The sequence below is a fragment of the Oncorhynchus kisutch genome, linkage group LG19 (genome assembly GCF_002021735.2).
Source record: "Oncorhynchus kisutch isolate 150728-3 linkage group LG19, Okis_V2, whole genome shotgun sequence".
NCBI lineage: Eukaryota > Metazoa > Chordata > Actinopteri > Salmoniformes > Salmonidae > Oncorhynchus > Oncorhynchus kisutch.
This window is the reverse complement of record NC_034192.2, coordinates 42093004-42113585: the sequence shown is the minus strand read 5'-3', so window position 1 is coordinate 42113585 and position 20582 is coordinate 42093004. Positions and strand designations below refer to the sequence as shown.

Genomic DNA, 20582 nt, shown 5'->3' with positions numbered 1-20582 from the left:
GTTAGAGAGAATAAATACATTTTTTCTTTTGAGAGAACTTACAAATGTTATGCATCAAATTATTGAAAATAAAGTGAACAATGTATCGTTCTACACAACACACAATACCGGGGCTAATGTAGAGCGTGTGCTAAAAATGGAACAAATCATGAATCATGTACGACATACGGGCGAGAGTCTACAATGGACACAACTGGTATCCCGTCTTGTGGATGATTCTGAAGAACTAGAAACAACTTTGTCTAAGATTTTACTTTATTTGTTTGAAACACCATTTAATTGTAACATGTATCATATTTGTTGTTTATATACTTATATAGCGAATGTGTGTGTTTTAAAAATTCAGCGACACAAGCCTGTAAATCTAAACCAAATACAGTATACAGGGTGTTGCATGCTGGGATCATTGAGAAAATGGGGACAAGTAACCTGCAACGAATCCTGAATTGTCTGTATGCGTAAATCTTGATGTTTGCAAAAAAAATAATCAAAATGTAAATGAAATGTTGTCGTTATTTGAAAGTGGCTCATTAATGTTATTGTACCTCAGAGAGGCAAGAAGGATGGCGGAGCAGATGTTGAAAAACATTATAACCCCTCTAACCCCGGGTCTTATGGGGGTAAAGAGCGTTTACAGAGAGCTATAGCCGAAGAAACAGGTAGCCGCTTAAGCGCTGCTAAAGTGAATAAGTGGTTAGCCTATTGCAAAGCATAGCTTATTACCAGGATTGTGAACGTTTATGAGGTAGGCCCATTTATTGCTTATGATTTCTGATTGCATTAGGCTATCTAGCTTCCTTCTCTGACCCCCACCACCCTGGGGTTGACATATGATTTGCACTACAAGCTCGAGGGTCCTTTCGGCTATGACGGATACATTTGACTGAACGAGTCGTTCTAGCAGGGCGATACATTGTTCAAGATCTACTTCGCCATTGGGTAAAATAAGAGATAACGTGTTATGCAGGCTATCTCGACAAATGTCCAACTATAAGACATCACGAGGTTCGCCATAATCTCTTGCCCTGTTTAACACTGCGTTCAGAGTATCAAATATCATTACATAAAACACAGCATAGTCAAGATTCTGATTCACTCATGTGAAATTGAAAAACTGTCGAATCTCTGTATTGTTGAAATTATTTCGGTACACAACCCGTACACTTCTATTAATACCATCTCCCTCCTGATTTATTAGACAATTTTCCAATTCCTCAAAAACATTCTATTGCGTTTCAGACTCTTCTGACCTGGGCGTTAATGGCTGGTTTTGTGGGGTGTGCGGTGCAGAAGATCTTAGGCTCTCATTCATCTGATTAATTACAGATATGAGGGCTTCGGGAATCTGTGATAACAGGTTCATTGGTCGTCCCTGACTCGTTAATACGATTAATAATTTCTAGGAGTTCGGATGGAACCTGTGATGATATGCTTTCATCTATCGGTATTATGTCTGTTACCCCCGCCTCGTTCATATGGTTAATTATAGCTTGGAGTTCGGGCAGTATCTGTGATAAGAGGGTTTCAACTGTCTCAATTATGTCTGTTGGCTCAGCCATTTGGATAATTTGTTCTCGGTGTGTTTGAAAAAGCGTTCGCACAGAACGGGAGAATAGCATCTGTGTCATCTGCACCTCCGACGTCGTTCAGGGTCCATAAGGAGGCCGTTATCCTTCTTGGTGTCAGCTGTAAACACAAAACTAGCTTTTAATATCAGGTGCACACTTTTTGTTTTGTAATGTATAAATCTTATTGTGTATGTGATTATTGGACTTACGTCTACCGTAGTGTGACGGGGACTGGCTGCATGCGTTTTGCTCCTCTAAATCCCCCGCTAACGAAGGCTGTTCCAAATCATTTATCCCTCTGAGCAACTGCGTAAAAGGATGGATACCCTACAGACGTTAGATAATATTAACATATATTTATACGAAATAGATACATTTTAACTTAGAAGAATATGTGCATTTGACATATTAGTTAAAAAATCATTCCCCCCCCCCTGTCACGGTCGTCCTCCTCTTCATCTGAAGAGGAGAGGCGAAAAGGATCAGAGGACCAAAATGCGGCGTGGTATGTGCTCATCATGAATTTTAATAAAGAAAACACTGAACACTGAAACACTATACAAAAACAATAAACGAAATAACAACCGTGAAGCTAATGAGAACTGTGCTGAAACAAGCAATCAACATAGACAACCACCCACAAACAAACAGTGCAACCCAGGCTACCTAAGTATGATTCTCAATCAGAGACAACTAATGACACCTGCCTCTGATTGAGAACCATACTAGGCCGAAACATAGAAATCCCCAAAACATAGAAAAACAAACAGACTGCCCACCCCAACTCACGCCCTGACCATACTAAATAATGACAAAACAACAGAAATAAAAGGTCAGAACGTGACAGAAGCAACATCTCAAGACATCAGTCAGGAAGTTGACGCTTGGTTGCAAATGAGTCTTCCAAATGAACAATGACCCCAAGCATACTTCCAAAGTTGTGGCAAAATGGCTTGACTTCTCTGGGATATGTGGGGCTAGGCGTCCCACCTAACAAACAACCAGCGAAATTGCAGGGCGCAAAATTAAAAACATACAAGTATTATACACCATTATCAAGATAACCTTCTCGTTAATCCAGGCACAGTGTCTGATTTCAAAAAGGCTTTACGGCGAAAACACACCTTGCGATTAGGTTTGGTCCGCGCCATGTCACAGAAAAACATACAGCCTTTTTCCAAAGAAGGAGAGGTGTCACAAAACTCAGAAATAGCGTTAAATATTAACCACTAGCCAAAGATGATCTTGACTGGATGTGTCACGAACCCCGCTTCCTGAGTCTGTGTTTGCCTGTGTTTCTGTCCTGGAGTGTGTTTCCGGTGTCCTGGAACGCACCCTGTCTGGTTGCCGGGCAGATTAGGTTGTTGGGAGATCGATGTTCACCCGCACCTGTATCCCATCAGTAATCTGCACACCTGTCCTGATCATCACCTCTCCCCTTCAAAAGCTCTGACCTGACATCCATTCCCTGCCGGATCGTTAGCCATGAACAGTATGTTGTGCCAAAGTATCAGCCTCAAGTTGGATAGAATTTGTTTTGTTGTTTTGTACGTCTTGCTTGCCTTCAACTTACCTCCGTTTGTTCTGTCTTCAGTTACCCACCCGGATCATTTACCCCATTCCCGCCTGGTCATCGGAGGATTCCGCTTCACCATTGGATCCACCTATTTACTCCCATCAACTCACCGCCGCTGCCCGCTACGCCACCTGGATGTATCTACCCACTCACATTCACTTGTAAATAAATACTCACCTTCTTCCTACTCTCCTTGTCCTGGTCTGCTTCTGGGTTCGATTTTGAAGAAACGTGACAGGATGGCAGTCCTAGGACTCCTTGTTAGACAATAATTGTGTGTTTTGTTCGATAAACTTCATCTTTATGTCCAAAAACCTAATAGGAAATTGGTAATAATGACTTACTATCTCATAATAACAACTAACTATCTCACAGTAATGACTTGTAATCTTATTTTAATGAAATTCTATCTCACTATTGCCAGTTTTGTACAACGTGACTCAGACCAAAACATACCGGACCTATTTTTCTCTCCATATCGCCGGATTTCAACCGCAAGCTCTGGACATTTACACCTGGATCTCGCAGCTGGCTAGCTGCTATTCCCTGTGACTATTGGCTTACGTCGATCCCGGAGCAAACATAAATTATTCCGGAACTAGCCAGCTGAAGAGTTCCATCAGCCACTCCTGGGCTACAATCACTTATCCGGACCCATTTTATTGCCGAAGCGGAGCCCCACTCAGCCACGCTCAAGGTCCTAAACGATATCTTAACCGCTATTGATAAGAAACAATACTGTGCAGCCATATTCATTGACATGGCCAAGGCCTTCGACTCTGTCAATCACCACATCCTCATCGGCAGACTCGATAGCCTTGGTTTCTCAAATGATTGCCTCGCCTGGTTACCAACTACTTCTCTGATAGAGTTCAGTGTGTCAAATCGGAGGGCCTGTTGTCCGGGCCTCTGGCAGTCTCTATGGGGTTGCCACAGGGTTCAAATATTGGACCGACTCGCTTCTCTATACATCAATGATGTCGCTCTTGCTGCTGGTGAGTCTCTGATCCACCTCTACGCAGACAACACCATTCTGTATACTTCTGTCCCTTCTTTGGACACTGTGTTAACAACCCTCCAGAAGAGCTTCAATGCCTTACAACTCTCCTTCCGTGGCCTCCGATTGCTCTTAAATACAAATAAAACATGCTCCTCAAACAATCAGTCTCCAAGGTGGCATAGCAGTTCAGACGTCTTTTGTCCTCGTCTTGTCGTGTCCTGTATATATATATATATATATATTTACAACTTTTTCACATACATTTTATTTTTATTTTCCATCAACTCATCTTCAAAACACTCTCCTGCAACCCGCCTCACCAATGTATATTTATAAAAAAGTATTATTTACCTCAGATCTGTAATCCTCCAAGAAGCTAGCCAGAAACTCCAGGAGGCTGGCCTGAAACTAGCCAGAAGCTAATCCAGAAGCTAGTTCAGAAGCTAGTTGGCTCCTTTACTGGCAAGTCGTTGGTGTTCAGCTAACCACGGTTTGTGGTCATCGGCTATCCTTTGGCTCGAAAGTCTATCGCCAGTTCTGTACGGCGCAGCGCGGCTCGGAGCGGAGCATACCGGACCAATTTTTCTCTCCATGTCCCTGGATTTCGACTGCTCTCTGGACATTCATGCCCGGATCTCACAGCTAGCTAGCTGCTATCCGTGTGACTATCGGCCTTCGTCGATTCCGGAGCAAACATTAATTGTTCCGGAGCTAGCAAGCTCCGTCAATCACTCCTGAGTTCCATCAATCACACCTGGGCTGCAGTCGCCTATCCGGACCCGTTTTGCTGCCTTCGCGGAGCCCCACCGGGCCTTCACAACTGGACTGCCGACGTTATCTACCCGAAGGAGTTATTCGGCTGGCTCCTCCGTCGCGACGTTACCTGAACGCCCATCTGCGGCCTGCTAACCGTTAGCTGTTTTACCGGCTGCTATCTGAATAGACAATCGGACAATTTTTTTTTTAATTTAATTAAATTTTTTATTATTTTTTATTATTATGTTTTCTTCTTGGGCCTCTATAACTATATCTATTGTTTTTATTTTTGTTGTTGTTGTGTGATTTGGATTGATCCCCTCTACCACACGGAACCCCACTAATCTACTGACGGAGCGCAGGAGGTGGCTAACAGACCTCCATCCTATGCTAGCTTGCTACCGATGCCCTGGCTAGCTGTCTAAATCACCAACCAACCTCTCCACTCACCGGACCCTTTTGATCACTCGACTAAGCATGCCTCTCCTTAATGTCAATATGTCTTGTCCATTTCTGTTCTGGTTAGTGTTTATTGGCTTATTTCACTGTAGAGCCTCTAGTCCTGCTCACTATACCTTATCCAACCTATTAGTTCCACCACCCACACATGCAATGACATCTCCTGGTTTCAACGATGTTTCTAGAGACAATATCTCTCTCTTCATCACTCAATACCTAGGTTTACCTCCACTGTATTCACATCCTACCATACATTTGTCTGTACATTATACCTTGATGCTATTTTATCGCCCCCAGAAACCTCCTTTTACTCTATGTTCCAGACGTTCTAGACGACCAATTCTCATAGCTTTTAGCCGTACCCTTATTCTACTCCTCCTATGTTCCTCTGGCGATGTAGAGGTGAATCCAGGCCCTGCAGTGCCTAGCTCCACTCCTATTCCCCAGGCGCTCTCTTTTGACGACTTCTGTAACCGTAATAGCCTTGGTTTCATGCATGTTAACATTAGAAGCCTCCTCCCTAAGTTTGTTCTATTCACTGCTTTAGCACACTCTGCCAACCCGGATGTTCTAGCTGTGTCTGAATCCTGGCTTAGGAAGACCACCAAAAACTCAGACATTTTAATTCCAAACTACAACATTTTCAGACAAGATAGAACTGCCAAAGGGGGCGGTGTTGCAATCTACTGCAAAGATAGCCTGCAGAGTTCTGTCCTACTATCCAGGTCTGTACCCAAACAATTTGAACTTCTACTTTTAAAAATCCACCTCTCTAAAAACAAGTCTCTCACCGTTGCCGCCTGCTATAGACCACCCTCTGCCCCCAGCTGTGCTCTGGACACCTTATGTGAACTGATTGCCCCCCATCTATCTTCAGAGTTCGTGCTGCTAGGTGACCTAAACTGGAACATGCTTAACACCCCAGCCATCCTACAATCTAAACTTGATGCCCTCAATCTCACACAAATAATCAATGAACCTACCAGGTACCTCCCCAAAACCTTAAACACGGGCACCCTCATAGATATCATCCTAACCAACTTCCCCTCTAAATACACCTCTGCTGTCTTCAACCAAGATCTCAGCGATCACTGCCTCATTGCCTGCATCCGTAATGGGTCAGCGGTCAAACGACCTCCACTCATCACTGTAAAACGCTCCCTGAAACACTTCTGCGAGCAGGCCTTTCTAATCGACCTGGCCGGGGTATCCTGGAAGGATATTGATCTCATCCCGTCAGTAGAGGATGCCTGGATATTTTTTTTAAATGCCTTCCTAACCATCTTAAATAAACATGCCCCATTTAAGAAATTTAGAACCAGGAACAGATATAGCCCTTGGTTCTCCCCAGACCTGACAACCCTTAACCAACACAAAAACATCCTATGGCGTTCTGCATTAGCATCGAACAGCCCCCGTGATATGCAGCTGTTCAGGGAAGCTAGAAATCATTATACACAGGCAGTTAGAAAAGCCAAGGCTAGCTTTTTCAAGCAGAAATTTGCTTCCTGCAACACTAACTCAAAAAAGTTCTGGGACACTGTAAAGTCCATGGAGAATAAGAACACCTCCTCCCAGCTGCCCACTGCACTGAAGATTGGAAACACTGTCACCACTGATAAATCCACCATAATTGAGAATTTCAATAAGCATTTTTCTACGGCTGGCCATGCTTTCCACCTGGCTACTCCTACCCCGGACAACAGCACTGCACCCCCAACAGCAACTCGCCCAAGCCTTCCCCATTTCTCCTTCTCCCAAATCCATTCAGCTGATGTTCTGAAAGAGCTGCAAAATCTGGACCCCTACAAATCAGCCGGGCTAGACAATCTGGACCCTTTCTTTCTAAAATTATCTGCCGAAATTGTTGCCACCCCTATTACTAGCCTGTTCAACCTCTTTCGTGTCGTCTGAGATTCCCAAAGATTGGAAAGCAGCTGCGGTCATCCCCCTCTTCAAAGGGGGGGACACTCTTGACCCAAACTGCTACAGACCTATATCTATCCTACCGTGCCTTTCTAAGGTCTTCGAAAGCCAAGTCAACAAACAGATTACCGACCATTTCGAATCTCACCATACCTTCTCTGCTATGCAATCCGGTTTCAGAGCTGGTCATGGGTGCACCTCAGCCACGCTCAAGGTCCTAAACGATATCTTAACCGCCATCGATAAGAAACATTACTGTGCAGCCGTATTCATTGATCTGGCCAAGGCTTTCGACTCTGTCAATCACCATATCCTCATCGGCAGACTCGACAGCCTTGGTTTCTCAAATGATTGCCTCGCCTGGTTCACCAACTACTTCTCTGATAGAGTTCAGTGTGTCAAATCGGAGGGTCTGCTGTCCGGACCTCTGGCAGTCTCTATGGGGGTGCCACAGGGTTCAATTCTTGGACCGACTCTCTTCTCTGTATACATCAATGAGGTCGCTCTTGCTGCTGGTGAGTCCCTGATCCACCTCTACGCAGACGACACCATTCTGTATACTTCCGGCCCTTCTTTGGACACTGTGTTAACAACCCTCCAGGCAAGCTTCAATGCCATACAACTCTCCTTCCGTGGCCTCCAATTGCTCTTAAATACAAGTAAAACTAAATGCATGCTCTTCAACCGATCGTTACCTGCACCTACCCGCCTGTCCAACATCACTACTCTGGACGGCTCGGACTTAGAATACGTGGACAACTACAAATACTTAGGTGTCTGGTTAGACTGTAAACTCTCCTTCCAGACCCATATCAAACATCTCCAATCCAAAGTTAAATCTAGAATTGGCTTCCTATTTCGCAACAAAGCATCCTTCACTCATGCTGCCAAACATACCCTTGTAAAACTGACCATCCTACCAATCCTCGACTTTGGCGATGTCATTTACAAAATAGCCTCCAATACCCTACTCAACAAATTGGATGCAGTCTATCACAGTGCAATCCGTTTTATCACCAAAGCCCCATATACTACCCACCATTGCGACCTGTACGCTCTCGTTGGCTGGCCCTCGCTTCATACTCGTCGCCAAACCCACTGGCTCCATGTCATCTACAAGACCCTGCTAGGTAAAGTCCCCCCTTATCTCAGCTCGCTGGTCACCATAGCATCTCCCACCTGTAGCACACGCTCCAGCAGGTATATCTCTCTAGTCACCCCCAAAACCAATTCTTTCTTTGGCCGCCTCTCCTTCCAGTTCTCTGCTGCCAATGACTGGAACGAACTACAAAAATCTCTGAAACTGGAAACACTTATCTCCCTCACTAGCTTTAAGCACCAACTGTCAGAGCAGCTCACAGATTACTGCACCTGTACATAGCCCACCTATAATTTAGCCCAAACAACTACCTCTTTCCCAACTGTATTTAATTTTAATTTATTTATTTTGCTCCTTTGCACCCCATTATTTTTTATTTCTACTTTGCACATTCTTCCATTGCAAAACTACCATTCCAGTATTTTACTTGCTATATTGTATTTACTTTGCCATCATGGCCTTTTTTGCCTTTACCTCCCTTCTCACCTCATTTGCTCACATTGTATATAGACTTGTTTATACTGCATTATTGACTGTATGTTTGTTTTTACTCCATGTGTAACTCTGTGTCGTTTTATCTGTCGAACTGCTTTGCTTTATCTTGGCCAGGTCGCAATTGTAAATGAGAACTTGTTCTCAACTTGCCTACCTGGTTAAATAAAGGTAAAATAAATAAATAAATAAATAAATAAAATCACTGCCTGAACCTGCCCACCTGTCCAACAGCTCACAGATTACTGCACCTGTACATAGCCCATCTATAATTTAGCCCAAACAACTACCTATCCTCCGACTGTATTTATTTAGCTCCTTTGCACCCCATTATTTCTATCTCTACCTTTCACATTCTTCCACTGCAAATCTACCATTCCAGTGTTTTACCTGCTATATTGTATTTACTTCGCCACCATGGCCTTTTTTTTGCCTTTACCTCCCTTATCTCACCTCATTTGCTCACATTGTACATATACTTCTTTTTCTACTGTATTATTGACTGTATGTTTGTTTTACTCCATGTGTAACTCTGTGTTGTTGTATGTGTCGAACTGCTTTGCTTTATCTTGGCCAGGTCACAATTGTAAATGAGAACTTGTTCTCAACTTGCCAACCTGGTTAAACAAAGGTGAAATAAATAAAAATAAAATAAATTCTTATTTTACACTGACGGCCTACCCCGGCCAAAACGTCCTCTAACCCAGATGACGCTGGGACAATTGTGCATGTATCTCATCATAATAACTCATTATTTTATAACAATGACTATAACAACTTACTATCTAATAATAATGACATAATGAACTATTTTAAATAACAAATTACTATCTGAAAATAACAGCTTACTATCTTACAATAATGGTTAACTATCTCACACTAATGACTTTATATCTCATAGTATTGACCTACAATAATGATGTACTCTCTCCTAGTAATGACTGAATGTGTCATAAGAACAACTTTCTATCTCATAATAATGGCTTACTATCTTATAATAATTACTTACCATCTCAAAATCATGCCTCACTATCATATAATAATGAGTTGCTATCACAAAATAATGACTTACTATCTCACAATAGTGACTATTGTATAATAAATACTTACTGTCATACAATAACGACTTACTATATTAGATTACTGACTTATTATCCTACAATACTGACTTACTATTTCATAATAATGACTTAATACTTCATTATTATGAGATAGTAAGTCATTATTATGAAACAGTAAGTCAGTACTGTAAGATAGTAAGTCGTTATTTTGAGATAGTAAGTCATTGCTGTAACATACTTATTCACTTTTTCATTATTCTGAGATAGTAATCATTATGAGATAGTAAGTCCTTATTGACAGATAGTCATTATTATGAGATATGAAATCGTTACTGGAAGATAGTACGTCGTTATTATTAGATAGTATCTTACAATAACGTATTATCCATCCAGGAGGCCAAATAATTGTATTTTTTATTTAACTTTTATTTAATTAAGCAAGTCAGTTAAGAACAAATTCTTATTTACAATGACGGCCTAGGAAGAGTGGTTTAACTGCCTTGTTCCAGGGCAGAATGACAGATTTTTACCTCGTCAGCTTATGGATTCGATCTAGCAACCTTTCGGTTACTGGCCCAACACTCTAACAACTAGGCTACCTGCCGCCCCATAATGATTTACTATCTCATAATAATTACTTACTATTGTACAATAACAACTTACTATTTTACAATAACAATGTACTATCTTCGAATAATGACTTATTATCGTATAATGACTTACTATCGCACAATATTGACTTACTATCTTATAATAATGATTAACTATCCTATAATAACAACTTGCTATCTCATAATTATGACTTGCATCTTATAACAGATGCATGTTTTGGGTGGCAGGAATGAGCTTCCATAGTGACCAGACTGACTGGAATAAATAAAGTTGTGACAGCTACTGTATATGTCACAGAAATTAACTGATTTAATTAATTGAAGAACTATACTACTGGTATGTTACGTAAGAATATATACCCAGTGGATATGAAATAAAGTATACCTTTGGATCATATTTTACAATAAATCTAGAGGGATTAGTTATAACAATTAGCAACAGAATATTTGATTTTAGTTCTGCCTTCATATTTCCCTTAGATATCTAGGAGAGCATTACAAATAGCTAAAGAAGGACACAAGATTTCCCAGGAGTGTTATACTCCCTTGAGGTCATACATTTGATAATCCTCTTAATTAAGTCTAATTAAACAAAGCTGCAATCAGTATTGATATGAGTGTGGGAGATGTGCGATGCTATGGCAGAGCACTACTGGGATGTTTTCCTCTTCCCAAGTCTTTCAATATATACATTTCAGTTCTACAATCAAGGACACGGTCAATCTTTTAAGTGAACGTAACAATTATCACATCACTTTGGCATGCCAAACCCATTCTACTTTACCACAGTAATTATTTATTGGAGTTTTGCAAAACGGCATATGGCTTGGGAATGTCATGAAATATTTATCATATAATCAAAATAAATACATAGTAATATATCAACATTGTATTGTGTATTTAAAATGTATAGACACAAACTATCCAACTGTAAGAATATGCCTGAATGAGGAAGCTTTGGTTAAACTCGTGGCTAAATGCTTCCTTGGGGAAACAGAGGCAAACCAAAAAAATAGGTACTTCCAGCTGCTACATGTTGTAATTGCCGGAAAGAAGCAACAACCACTGTAACAAGTGTATGCCAAACCCTAGGGAGAACAAAGTGAATGCAGGGCCGTATGAGCATGCGAGGGGGGTTGAGAACCATCTGAGGAGTGCATCGCCAGCCACCGCAACCTCCAGTGCCCCAGTCTCCTCCACAAGGCCACTGAGAGACAGTAAGAAGGATCCAAAATGGCCACCCCACCATGCCCAGTAACTTTGACAAAGAGTTAGGGAAGCTGTGGGAATGACAAACTGTTAGTCAACAGATGCTGGGAAGCTACTGCAGTAGCAGTGTTTTGGTGTGACTTTTATAGTGCTTTCATGACACTTTATGAGCATAAGGACCAATGAATGTGGAGACTCATAACCATTTGTTCCCACAAAGTATGTGTGTTCTTCACTGTAACTGTTGCATTCTATTGTGTTGTTTATTTCAATACAAACTCAGATTGTGTGGGTCTTTTATGACAAATGCAGGTTTTCAATGTTATAATACTGTGGGGCAAAAAAGTATTTAGTCAGCCATCAATTGTGCAAGTTCTCCCACTTAAAAAGATGAGGCCTGTAATTTTCATCATAGGTACACTTCAACTATGACAGACAAAATAAGAAAAAAAATCCCGAAAATCACATTGTATGATTTGTGAATTTATTTGCAAATTATGGTGGAAAATAAGTATTTGGTCACCTACAAACAAGATTTCTGCCTCTCACAGACCTGTAACTTCCAGAGGCTCCTCGGTCCTCCACTAGTTACCTGTATTAATGGCACCTGTTTGAACTTGTTATCAGTATAAAAGACACCTGTCCACAACCTCAAACAGTCACACTCCAAACTCCACTATGGCCAAGACCAAAGAGCTGTCAAAGGACACCAGAAACAAAATTGTAGACCTGCACCAGGCCCGGGAAGACTGAATCTGCAATAGGTAAGCAGCTTGGTTTGAAGAAATCAGCTGTGGGAGCAATTATTAGGAAATGGAAGACCTATAAGACCACTGATAATCTCCCTCGATCTGGGGCTCCACGCAAGATCTCACCCCGTGGGGTCAAAATGATCACAGGAACGGTGAGCAAAAATCCCAGAACCACACAGGGGGACCTAGTGAATGACCTGCAGAGAGCTGGGACCAAAGTAACAAAGCCTACCATCAGTAACACACTACGCCGCTAGGGACTCAAATTCTGCAGTGCCAGACGTATCCCCCTGCTTAAGCCAGTACATGTCCAGGGCCGTCTGATGGTTGCTAGAGAGCATTTGGATGATCCAGAAGATTGGGAGAATGTCATATGGTCAGATGAAACCAAAATAGAACTTTTTGGTAAAAACGCAACTCGTCGTGTTTGGACAAAGAATGCTGAGTTGCATCCAAAGAACACCATACCTACTGTGAAGCATGGGGGTGGAAACATCATGCTTTGGGGCTGTTTTTATGCAAAGGGCCCATGACGACTGATCTGTGTAAAGGAAAGAATGGGGCCATGTATCGTGAGATTGAGTGGAAAACCTCCTATCAGCAAGAGCATTGAAGATGAAATGTGGCTGGGTCTTTCAGCATGACAATGATCCCAAACACACCGCCCGGGCAACGAAGGAGTGGCTTCGTAAGAAGCATTTCAAGGTCCTGGAGTGGCCTAGCCTGTCTCCAGATCTCAACCCCATAGAAAATCTTTGGAGGGAGTTGAAAGTCCATGTTGCCCAGCAACAGCCCCAAAACATCCCTGCTCTAGAGGAGATCTGCATGGAGGAATGGGCAAAAATGCCAGCAACAGTGTGTGAAAACCTTGTGAAGACTTACAGAAAACGTTTGACCTCTGTCATTGCCAACAAAGGGTATATAACAAAGTATTGAGATAAACTTTTGTTATTGACCAAATACTTATTTTCCACCATAATTTGCAAATAAATTAATAAAAAAAACTACGTGATTTTCTGGATTTCTTTTTTCTAATTTTGTCTGTCATAGTTGAAGTGTACCTATGATGAAAATTACAGGCCTCCCTCATCTTTTTAAGTGGGAGAACTTGCACAATTGGTGGCTGACTAAATACTTTTGCCCCACTGTATATATAAGTATTTATACAAAAAATGTCATTGCAATCACAGTTTTAGAATAAGGCCAGCTCATAGCCTGTGGCAAAAATGAGGGGACGCGAACAGGTATAGGCCAATAAAAAAGGTTTTATTATAAACCAATCTATTAACTTTAAACAAAGAAAAAGGAATGAGGTGTGAAAGTATCATAATGTAAGGTGTATGTAAAGTGCAGGGATTCTTGAATCTGTGTGTGTGAATGACTGAGTGCAAACTATGGAAAACTACAAAGGAACAAACAAAACAGGATCATACCTGGAGGAGCAGAGAGAGATAGAGCGAGAGAGCGAGAGAGACAAGAGTGATTAGTGAAGCCGTTTAAATACCCTGAGCCCAGGCGACTCCCATCACTAACGACCCTCTGCCTGCAAGGAGGAACCGCCCCTGCACTGCAGAGGGGGCGTGACACCCCCCTCCTTAAAATGAGGGTCCCACCCTCAACCCAAATTTCAGCCCAACATATTCAAAACAATTAAATTCCCCCCCTCCCAAAAAAAAGGATACCAGTCCCGGCTCCTAGTAGTGTCCCCGTGTCCCCCAACTGACTGTCCGCCCCTTAAACTCGGCAGCCCTGGTACCTGGGGAGCAATTTAAGAGGAAAGAGGCGCAGACAGCCCATAATGGTCCGCAGAGAGAATATACAAACTAGGTAAAAGGAGCATGGGACAGAGCATCAGCAATGATATTATCCTTACCACTAATGTGTTTAATGTCAAGGTTGAATGGTTGCAAGAACAAAGCCCAACCTAATCAGGCGATGGTTGGGATTTTGCAGGGACCTCAGAAAAATAAGTGTTGTGGTCAGTGAACACAGTTAAAGGGGTCAAACCAGAACCAACATAGACTTCGAAGTGCTGTAAAGCCCAAATGAGACCTAAAGCATGCTTTTCAATTACAGAATAGTTATGCTGATACTTATTAAATTTACAGGAGAAGAAACTGACTGGACACTCAACATTGTTATCATTCTCCTGGAGAAGCACAGCCCCAGCACCGATTTGACTGGCGTCTACCTGCAATTTGAAAGGTTTCCCAAAATTTGGTGCTGCCAACACAGGTGCCAAACACAAAAGAGCCTTAATAACTGCATCAAATGCCTCTTGACACTGGGTGGATCAGATAAATTCAGCCTTCAACAGATTGGTCAGTGGGGACACTACTACCGAAAAGTTTTTACAGAAAGCACGGTAGTACCCCGCCATTCCCAGGAAGCACATCAGTTATTTCTTTGTGGAGGGCTGTGGGAACTGCTTCACAGCCTGGACCTTGGCTTCCACGGGACAGACAAAACCCTGACCAACAACCTTGCCTAGGTATGTGACTGTAGCTTCGGCAAACTCACATTTTGCCAAATTAATAGTCAACCTGGCCCCCACCAGTCTTTCGAACAGGGCTTGCACTCTCCAAGGAAGAGGGTAAAGGTCTGCTTTAGTAACATTGTTAACTTTTCTATAATCGGTGCAATGTCTGAAAGTGGAATCAGACTTGTTGACCCAAAGACAGGGTGAAGCCCAATTTGAACAACATGGCTCCGAAATACCATTGTCCAACATATACTGCACCTCTGTTTCCAATTGCAGTCTCGTCTCTTCTCAGATACACGATAAAATCTCTGTTTGATAGGTTTACCATCTCCGATGTCTATATCATGCTCAATTAAGTGAGTTTGCGATAGCGTGTCAGAAAACAAAACAGGGTAGTTTCTAATAAGAGCTACCAATTCATCACTTTTCTAAGAGTCTAAATGATCTACCAAAACCAAGGTTTTGCAAAGTCTGGGAGTTTTTCAACCGACCTTGTAAGACCTCATCCGAAACCCTAACGTCCTCCTGTTCTCCCCCCTCCACCAAATTAAAACCACAAGATGCAGTGACTGGAGCAGCAGTCAACGCTGACCTCACCGCTGGAGTGCCTTCAACTTTGCTTAGATCACAGGGGTGATAACATTTTAACAGGTTCACATGGCATAATTTAGAGGACTTCCTATGACTAGGGGTTTCAATAAGATAGTTAAAATCTGACACTTTACGCAACACAGTGAAAGGACCACAGTATTTTGTCTGAAAAGGTGAACTTACAAGAGGCAGAAGAGCAAGTACACGATCACCGGGACTACACTCACGCAGCTCAGCCTGTCCGTCATATTTCAGTTTCATTTTCCGTTGAGAACATTTTAGTTTCTTTCGCTAGTTCACCAGCCCTATAGAACTTCAACATAAAACCATTTACATAGTCAATAAGGTTCCGAGGTGGTTCCTCAGACAAACAACGATCCTGCAACACTGCTAAAGGCCCACGCACCTTATGACCAAACATTAAGTCATTTGGGCTAAACACTGCTTTCCTGCACTACTTCACGAGCAGCTAGTAACAGCCAAGGTAACCCCTCCTCACAATCTGCAGACAGTTCTGTACAGTATGCACGAAGCAAGGATTTTAAAGTTTGATGAAAACGTTCCAAAGCTCCCTGGCTCTGGGCATGGAACGCAGTAGACTTGTTGTGTTTAACCTTAAGCTGTTTGAGAACCTGAGCAAATAAATGGGAGGTAAAGTTAGACCCCAGATCTGACTGGATGATTTTTGGAATCCCAAATATTGAAATAAATTGAGTTAACGCTTTAACTACTGATTTTGAAGTTATGGTATGCAAGGAAAAAGCTGCCGGATATCTGGTTGCTTGACACATAACAGGTAATAAGTAGCTATGACCTGACTTGGACCTTGGTAAAGGCCCAACACAATCGATACTAAGATGCTCAAAAGGTTGCCCTACGGCTGGTATTGGATACAAAGGTGCTGACTTTACAACCTGGTTTGGATTGCTTGTGCGCTGACACGTATCACAAGTTTAAATAAACTGAGCTACATCCTGCTTTAAACGTGGCCAGAAAAAATAACCGAGTATGCGATCATGAGTTTTACGATCACCCATATGACCTGCCACATCACCATTTGATGTTTGCAACACTTTATTTCGCAAAATAGTAGGTACAAGTATTTGAAAGACTGGTTTTCCTAGACCCTGATCATATAGTGTGGAACCCATTTCCTGACCAACAGCCCAGCAAGAAGAAAATAACACTATTTCTATTTCTCACCACTGAATCAGGAACAACTTTATCAAACAGATCAGCCAAGGTAGTATTGGCCTTTTGCTCAGCCATCAATGAATCTCTAGAACTAGTCAACTGTTCTGTCTGGAGTTTGACTGGCAACTCAAGACTTTCTGGCTTACTCGCAATCTCCTTACGAGAGCCCACGCGGTTAACCGCACAAACTGGAAATACCTCAGGAGACATACAGTTTTGATCCGGAGATTCCCTTGCAGGTGACACTGAAGGTTGCTTCTTACAGATGTTTAGTTTGTCATCTGCCCACACCTTAATACCTGCCAAGTCATTCCCCAAAATCATGTGGACTCCCTCTACTGGCAACTGGGGTCTAACCCCAACATCTACATCACCCTCTACCAGACCACATTTTAGGGTAACTTCACGTAAAGGACAAGAGAATGAAAGAGAATGAAACTAAACCCATACCACATTACACAACTGCCAGTATCAGACTCTTTAGAGAACGGCAAAACAGATTCCAGAATAAAATAATCTAAAGCTCCAGTGTCTCTTAAGATCTTGATTGAAACGTTTGTTGCCATCTACCAGGGACACGACACCATCTGAAATAAAGGCTGAAAAATCACAGAGGGAAGACTGAGAATCAAACTCAACGAGTGGCTGAAAAAGCTCACCCTGGTGGTCAGGGACTGTAACAGGACTTGCCATCACAGCAGGTTTAACTTGACCTGACTTTTTTATTTAAGCAGAGGACAATATTTCTTCAAATGTCCTTCAACTAAACAGTAGCGACAGGTATTAGCATTAACCGGTGATTTAAGTCCTCCAGACCCAAACTTCTGCTGAGGCCTTTGGAAAGAAGCTCCAAAAAAAGGTGACCTAAATTTAGGCAACACACAAAGATTCTGTGAAACAAACTGTGGTAGTCCTTCTGGTCTATTAGCATTTCGCAATCGCTCTCTCTCCAACTGCATTTGCAACAGCTCCCTCTGCTGCTCAAAAGTTAATTAATGAAGGACTAGACTGAAAACCTGCACCCTCACAACCAGACTGACCCCAAAAAACATGCATTTCTCTAAGACCCTGCTTTAATCTAGTTAACAGTCTCTTAAATTTTTTTTATCAACAATCTCAATCTGATAATGTTCAGCAATTTCAATTAACTGCTCCTTAGTACACAACTCTAAGGCTACCTCTGAAGGAGCTTGAACAAAACTACTCAGAATGGAAGACATTTTCCTCAACCAATACAACTATTACAAATGCTTCAAACAAAACACACAGCTCACCTGCTGTCAGTCTGGGTTCAAGGACAGGAGCCACACCCCACTATCCTCCAAAAACTACTAACTAACTGGCCCTGGTCTTCGTGCAGTCACATGTGGTGGGGTTTTATACACACAAAACCAGTGGAGTGGAAAAGACAACCAGAAACTGGCGGACCTCCACCATAACCACGGAGGTGCTCCCGAGCCGATGTAAGGGAAAAGGGAAAGGGATGCTCTACCCACGTTCCCTGCCACCTAAAACAAAAACACCACGAGCCTCCTATTAACACTCGCTGATAAGCCTGAACATGAGAGGACTCCCACCTGAACAAAACCCAGAAAAACCCAGAGTGAATTGCTAACCAAATTTAGCTACCAAGCTAACTAAACCAAAAGAACACATGGCTCTCAACGCTCTCTTCAACAATATTGGCCCAACCAAAACATCCCCTCAAACAAAAAATGTGGCAATCTGAACTAAACTAACCCAAGTTAACTACAAAACAATAATCAAATAAGCCAAATTACAAATAAACAAACGTATCAATAATAAGACAAAGACAATCTAGAAAAAACCTTAACCAACTATGACAAAATGTTAAAGTAAACTAAAATACTAAAGTAAGACAAAATTACAATTAACTTTAACTTTTAACTTACGGACGAGCCCCCACTTGTCACAGGCCGGCTCATAGCCTGTGGAAAAAATGAGGGGACAAACCGAGAGAGAGAGAGACAAGAGTGATTAGTGAAGCCGTTTAAATACCCTGAGCCCAGGTGACTCCAATCACTAACGACCCTCCTCTGCCTGCAGGAGGAACCGCCCCTGCACTGCAGAGGGGCCGTGACAGTAAGATATATCAATATATCAATGTTTGTTTACAAAACCTTGATGGTCGGCCACAGTTGGCAGAGGTCACAGCAATTCCACGGGCGTTGCCAACTGGTTGTGGGCACTGCCAAGGCAGAGATAGATCAAGGTGACGGGCTGTGGCCTTCCCGGAACACGGATCACAGAGTGTATATTCCGCGGGGAACAGAAAGAAATCTGTCAGTGGGAACCGCTCCACTAGAGCTTGGACTGACCCATGGCTGCAATCCTCCTTGGTGCTTGTCATTTTCAGATCAGAGTCCCAACCCAACCACCCAATTCAAATAGTGAAAAAAAACACTGAAAACATCTGCAACTGAACCCATAATATTTTCTCAAGGAATATCCCAAAGTGGGAGATATCCAAACAACTGCTGTGATGCTGGGTGCCACACCCTTGACTGTTTGGGCCGTGAGGGTTTGACATGTGAGACCGCTGCCACTACCGCATGGTGTTTTCAAAGAAAGATCAAAGCAGTGGGCATCCATATCAGAGGAGCGGGATTGGTCATGATTTAAACACTTACATATACACTTAACATGCTTCATAAAAAACGCTCAGAAAGTCAGGCTAATGTGAGGTGTTCACTGTGGGGCTGAATGCAACCATTAGGTACATAGAGGCAGTACGTAGGCTACAGCCCCTTTGTGCATGCTGTCACCACCAACCACATCCTTGTCAAGACAGAAGATCTTATCAAGACCATGATAACATCAGAGGGCTTTGAATTTACTGTAGTGCCAGATTAACTCAATAAATTGACGAGAACTACAGCATTGCATCACACCAGTGAAATACAGCATTAAAACATTACAGTAGATCACTATTTTAACAGCTCTGAGAATGTCAGTTTTCAGAAATACAGTAGGTGTTGGGTGTACAGGTACAGATGTAGGATCTTAATTTCAGTCAGTTTGCTACAGCAGGAAAATAATAATTCAGAAACAGGAAATGTGAATTATTATGTGGATTATAATTACAGTTTCTGTAGGGGTTGATACAATTTTTTGTTAGGGCAAAGCAAGTCTAACATTTTAAATTGGAAATTACTAACTTTAGAAACCTTGAGTACACTACAAGTTTGAATTTCCTGCTGTGCAGGAAGATTATCTACATTAAAAGAGTGATCAATTTAAGATCCTACATCTGCAGTAACACTATGTTCTTATTCAAGTGAAAACAAAGCTAAGAAAGTGGTTTCTATGATGATCAAACAGGCATACTTGACAGGCAGTTAACCATGGATGGTATAGCCACACAGTTTCAAACTGCTGCTCCTCAAGCTGCCTCCGAGATAGGGTTGCCATGGTAATGCACATCCTTGGTAACACAAGGAGGATATGGTCCCTGTGAAGATAGTTATTACGCAAACAACTCCTTCAAGCAGTGCATGAATGACATCGACAGGCCGCTGGAGGGCATTTGAAAGAATTAGGGTCATGCTAGCGAAAAGTATGTCATACAACATCTTTCTGTTCACTCCGTTTCTCCATGTGGTAGTTTGGTACAGTGCTACAGTATCAATCATGTTGGATGCTTCTAGCTATTTCCTCTGGAGCGATGTGGGTTGTTTTAGACATACTCAGTGCCTTTCTGACAGCAGACACCACTTATAACACTGTATTTATGACTAATTATAAACCTGAAAATATCCATTAAACAGAATAGTAAAATGTGTACT

General features: G+C 42.1%; 1 long non-coding RNA gene across 1 annotated transcript; it reads right to left on the bottom strand.

Moving 5' to 3' along the window:
• Positions 1 to 557: 557 nt before the first annotated feature.
• LOC116354962 (uncharacterized) lies at positions 558 to 18752 on the bottom strand. The gene is made up of 3 exons (XR_004204137.1): positions 18690 to 18752; positions 1778 to 1874; positions 558 to 1686 (listed from the first exon to the last, which is right to left on the bottom strand). It is a non-coding gene; the product is annotated as an uncharacterized LOC116354962 (long non-coding RNA).
• Between the last annotated feature and the right edge of the window lie 1830 nt (positions 18753 to 20582).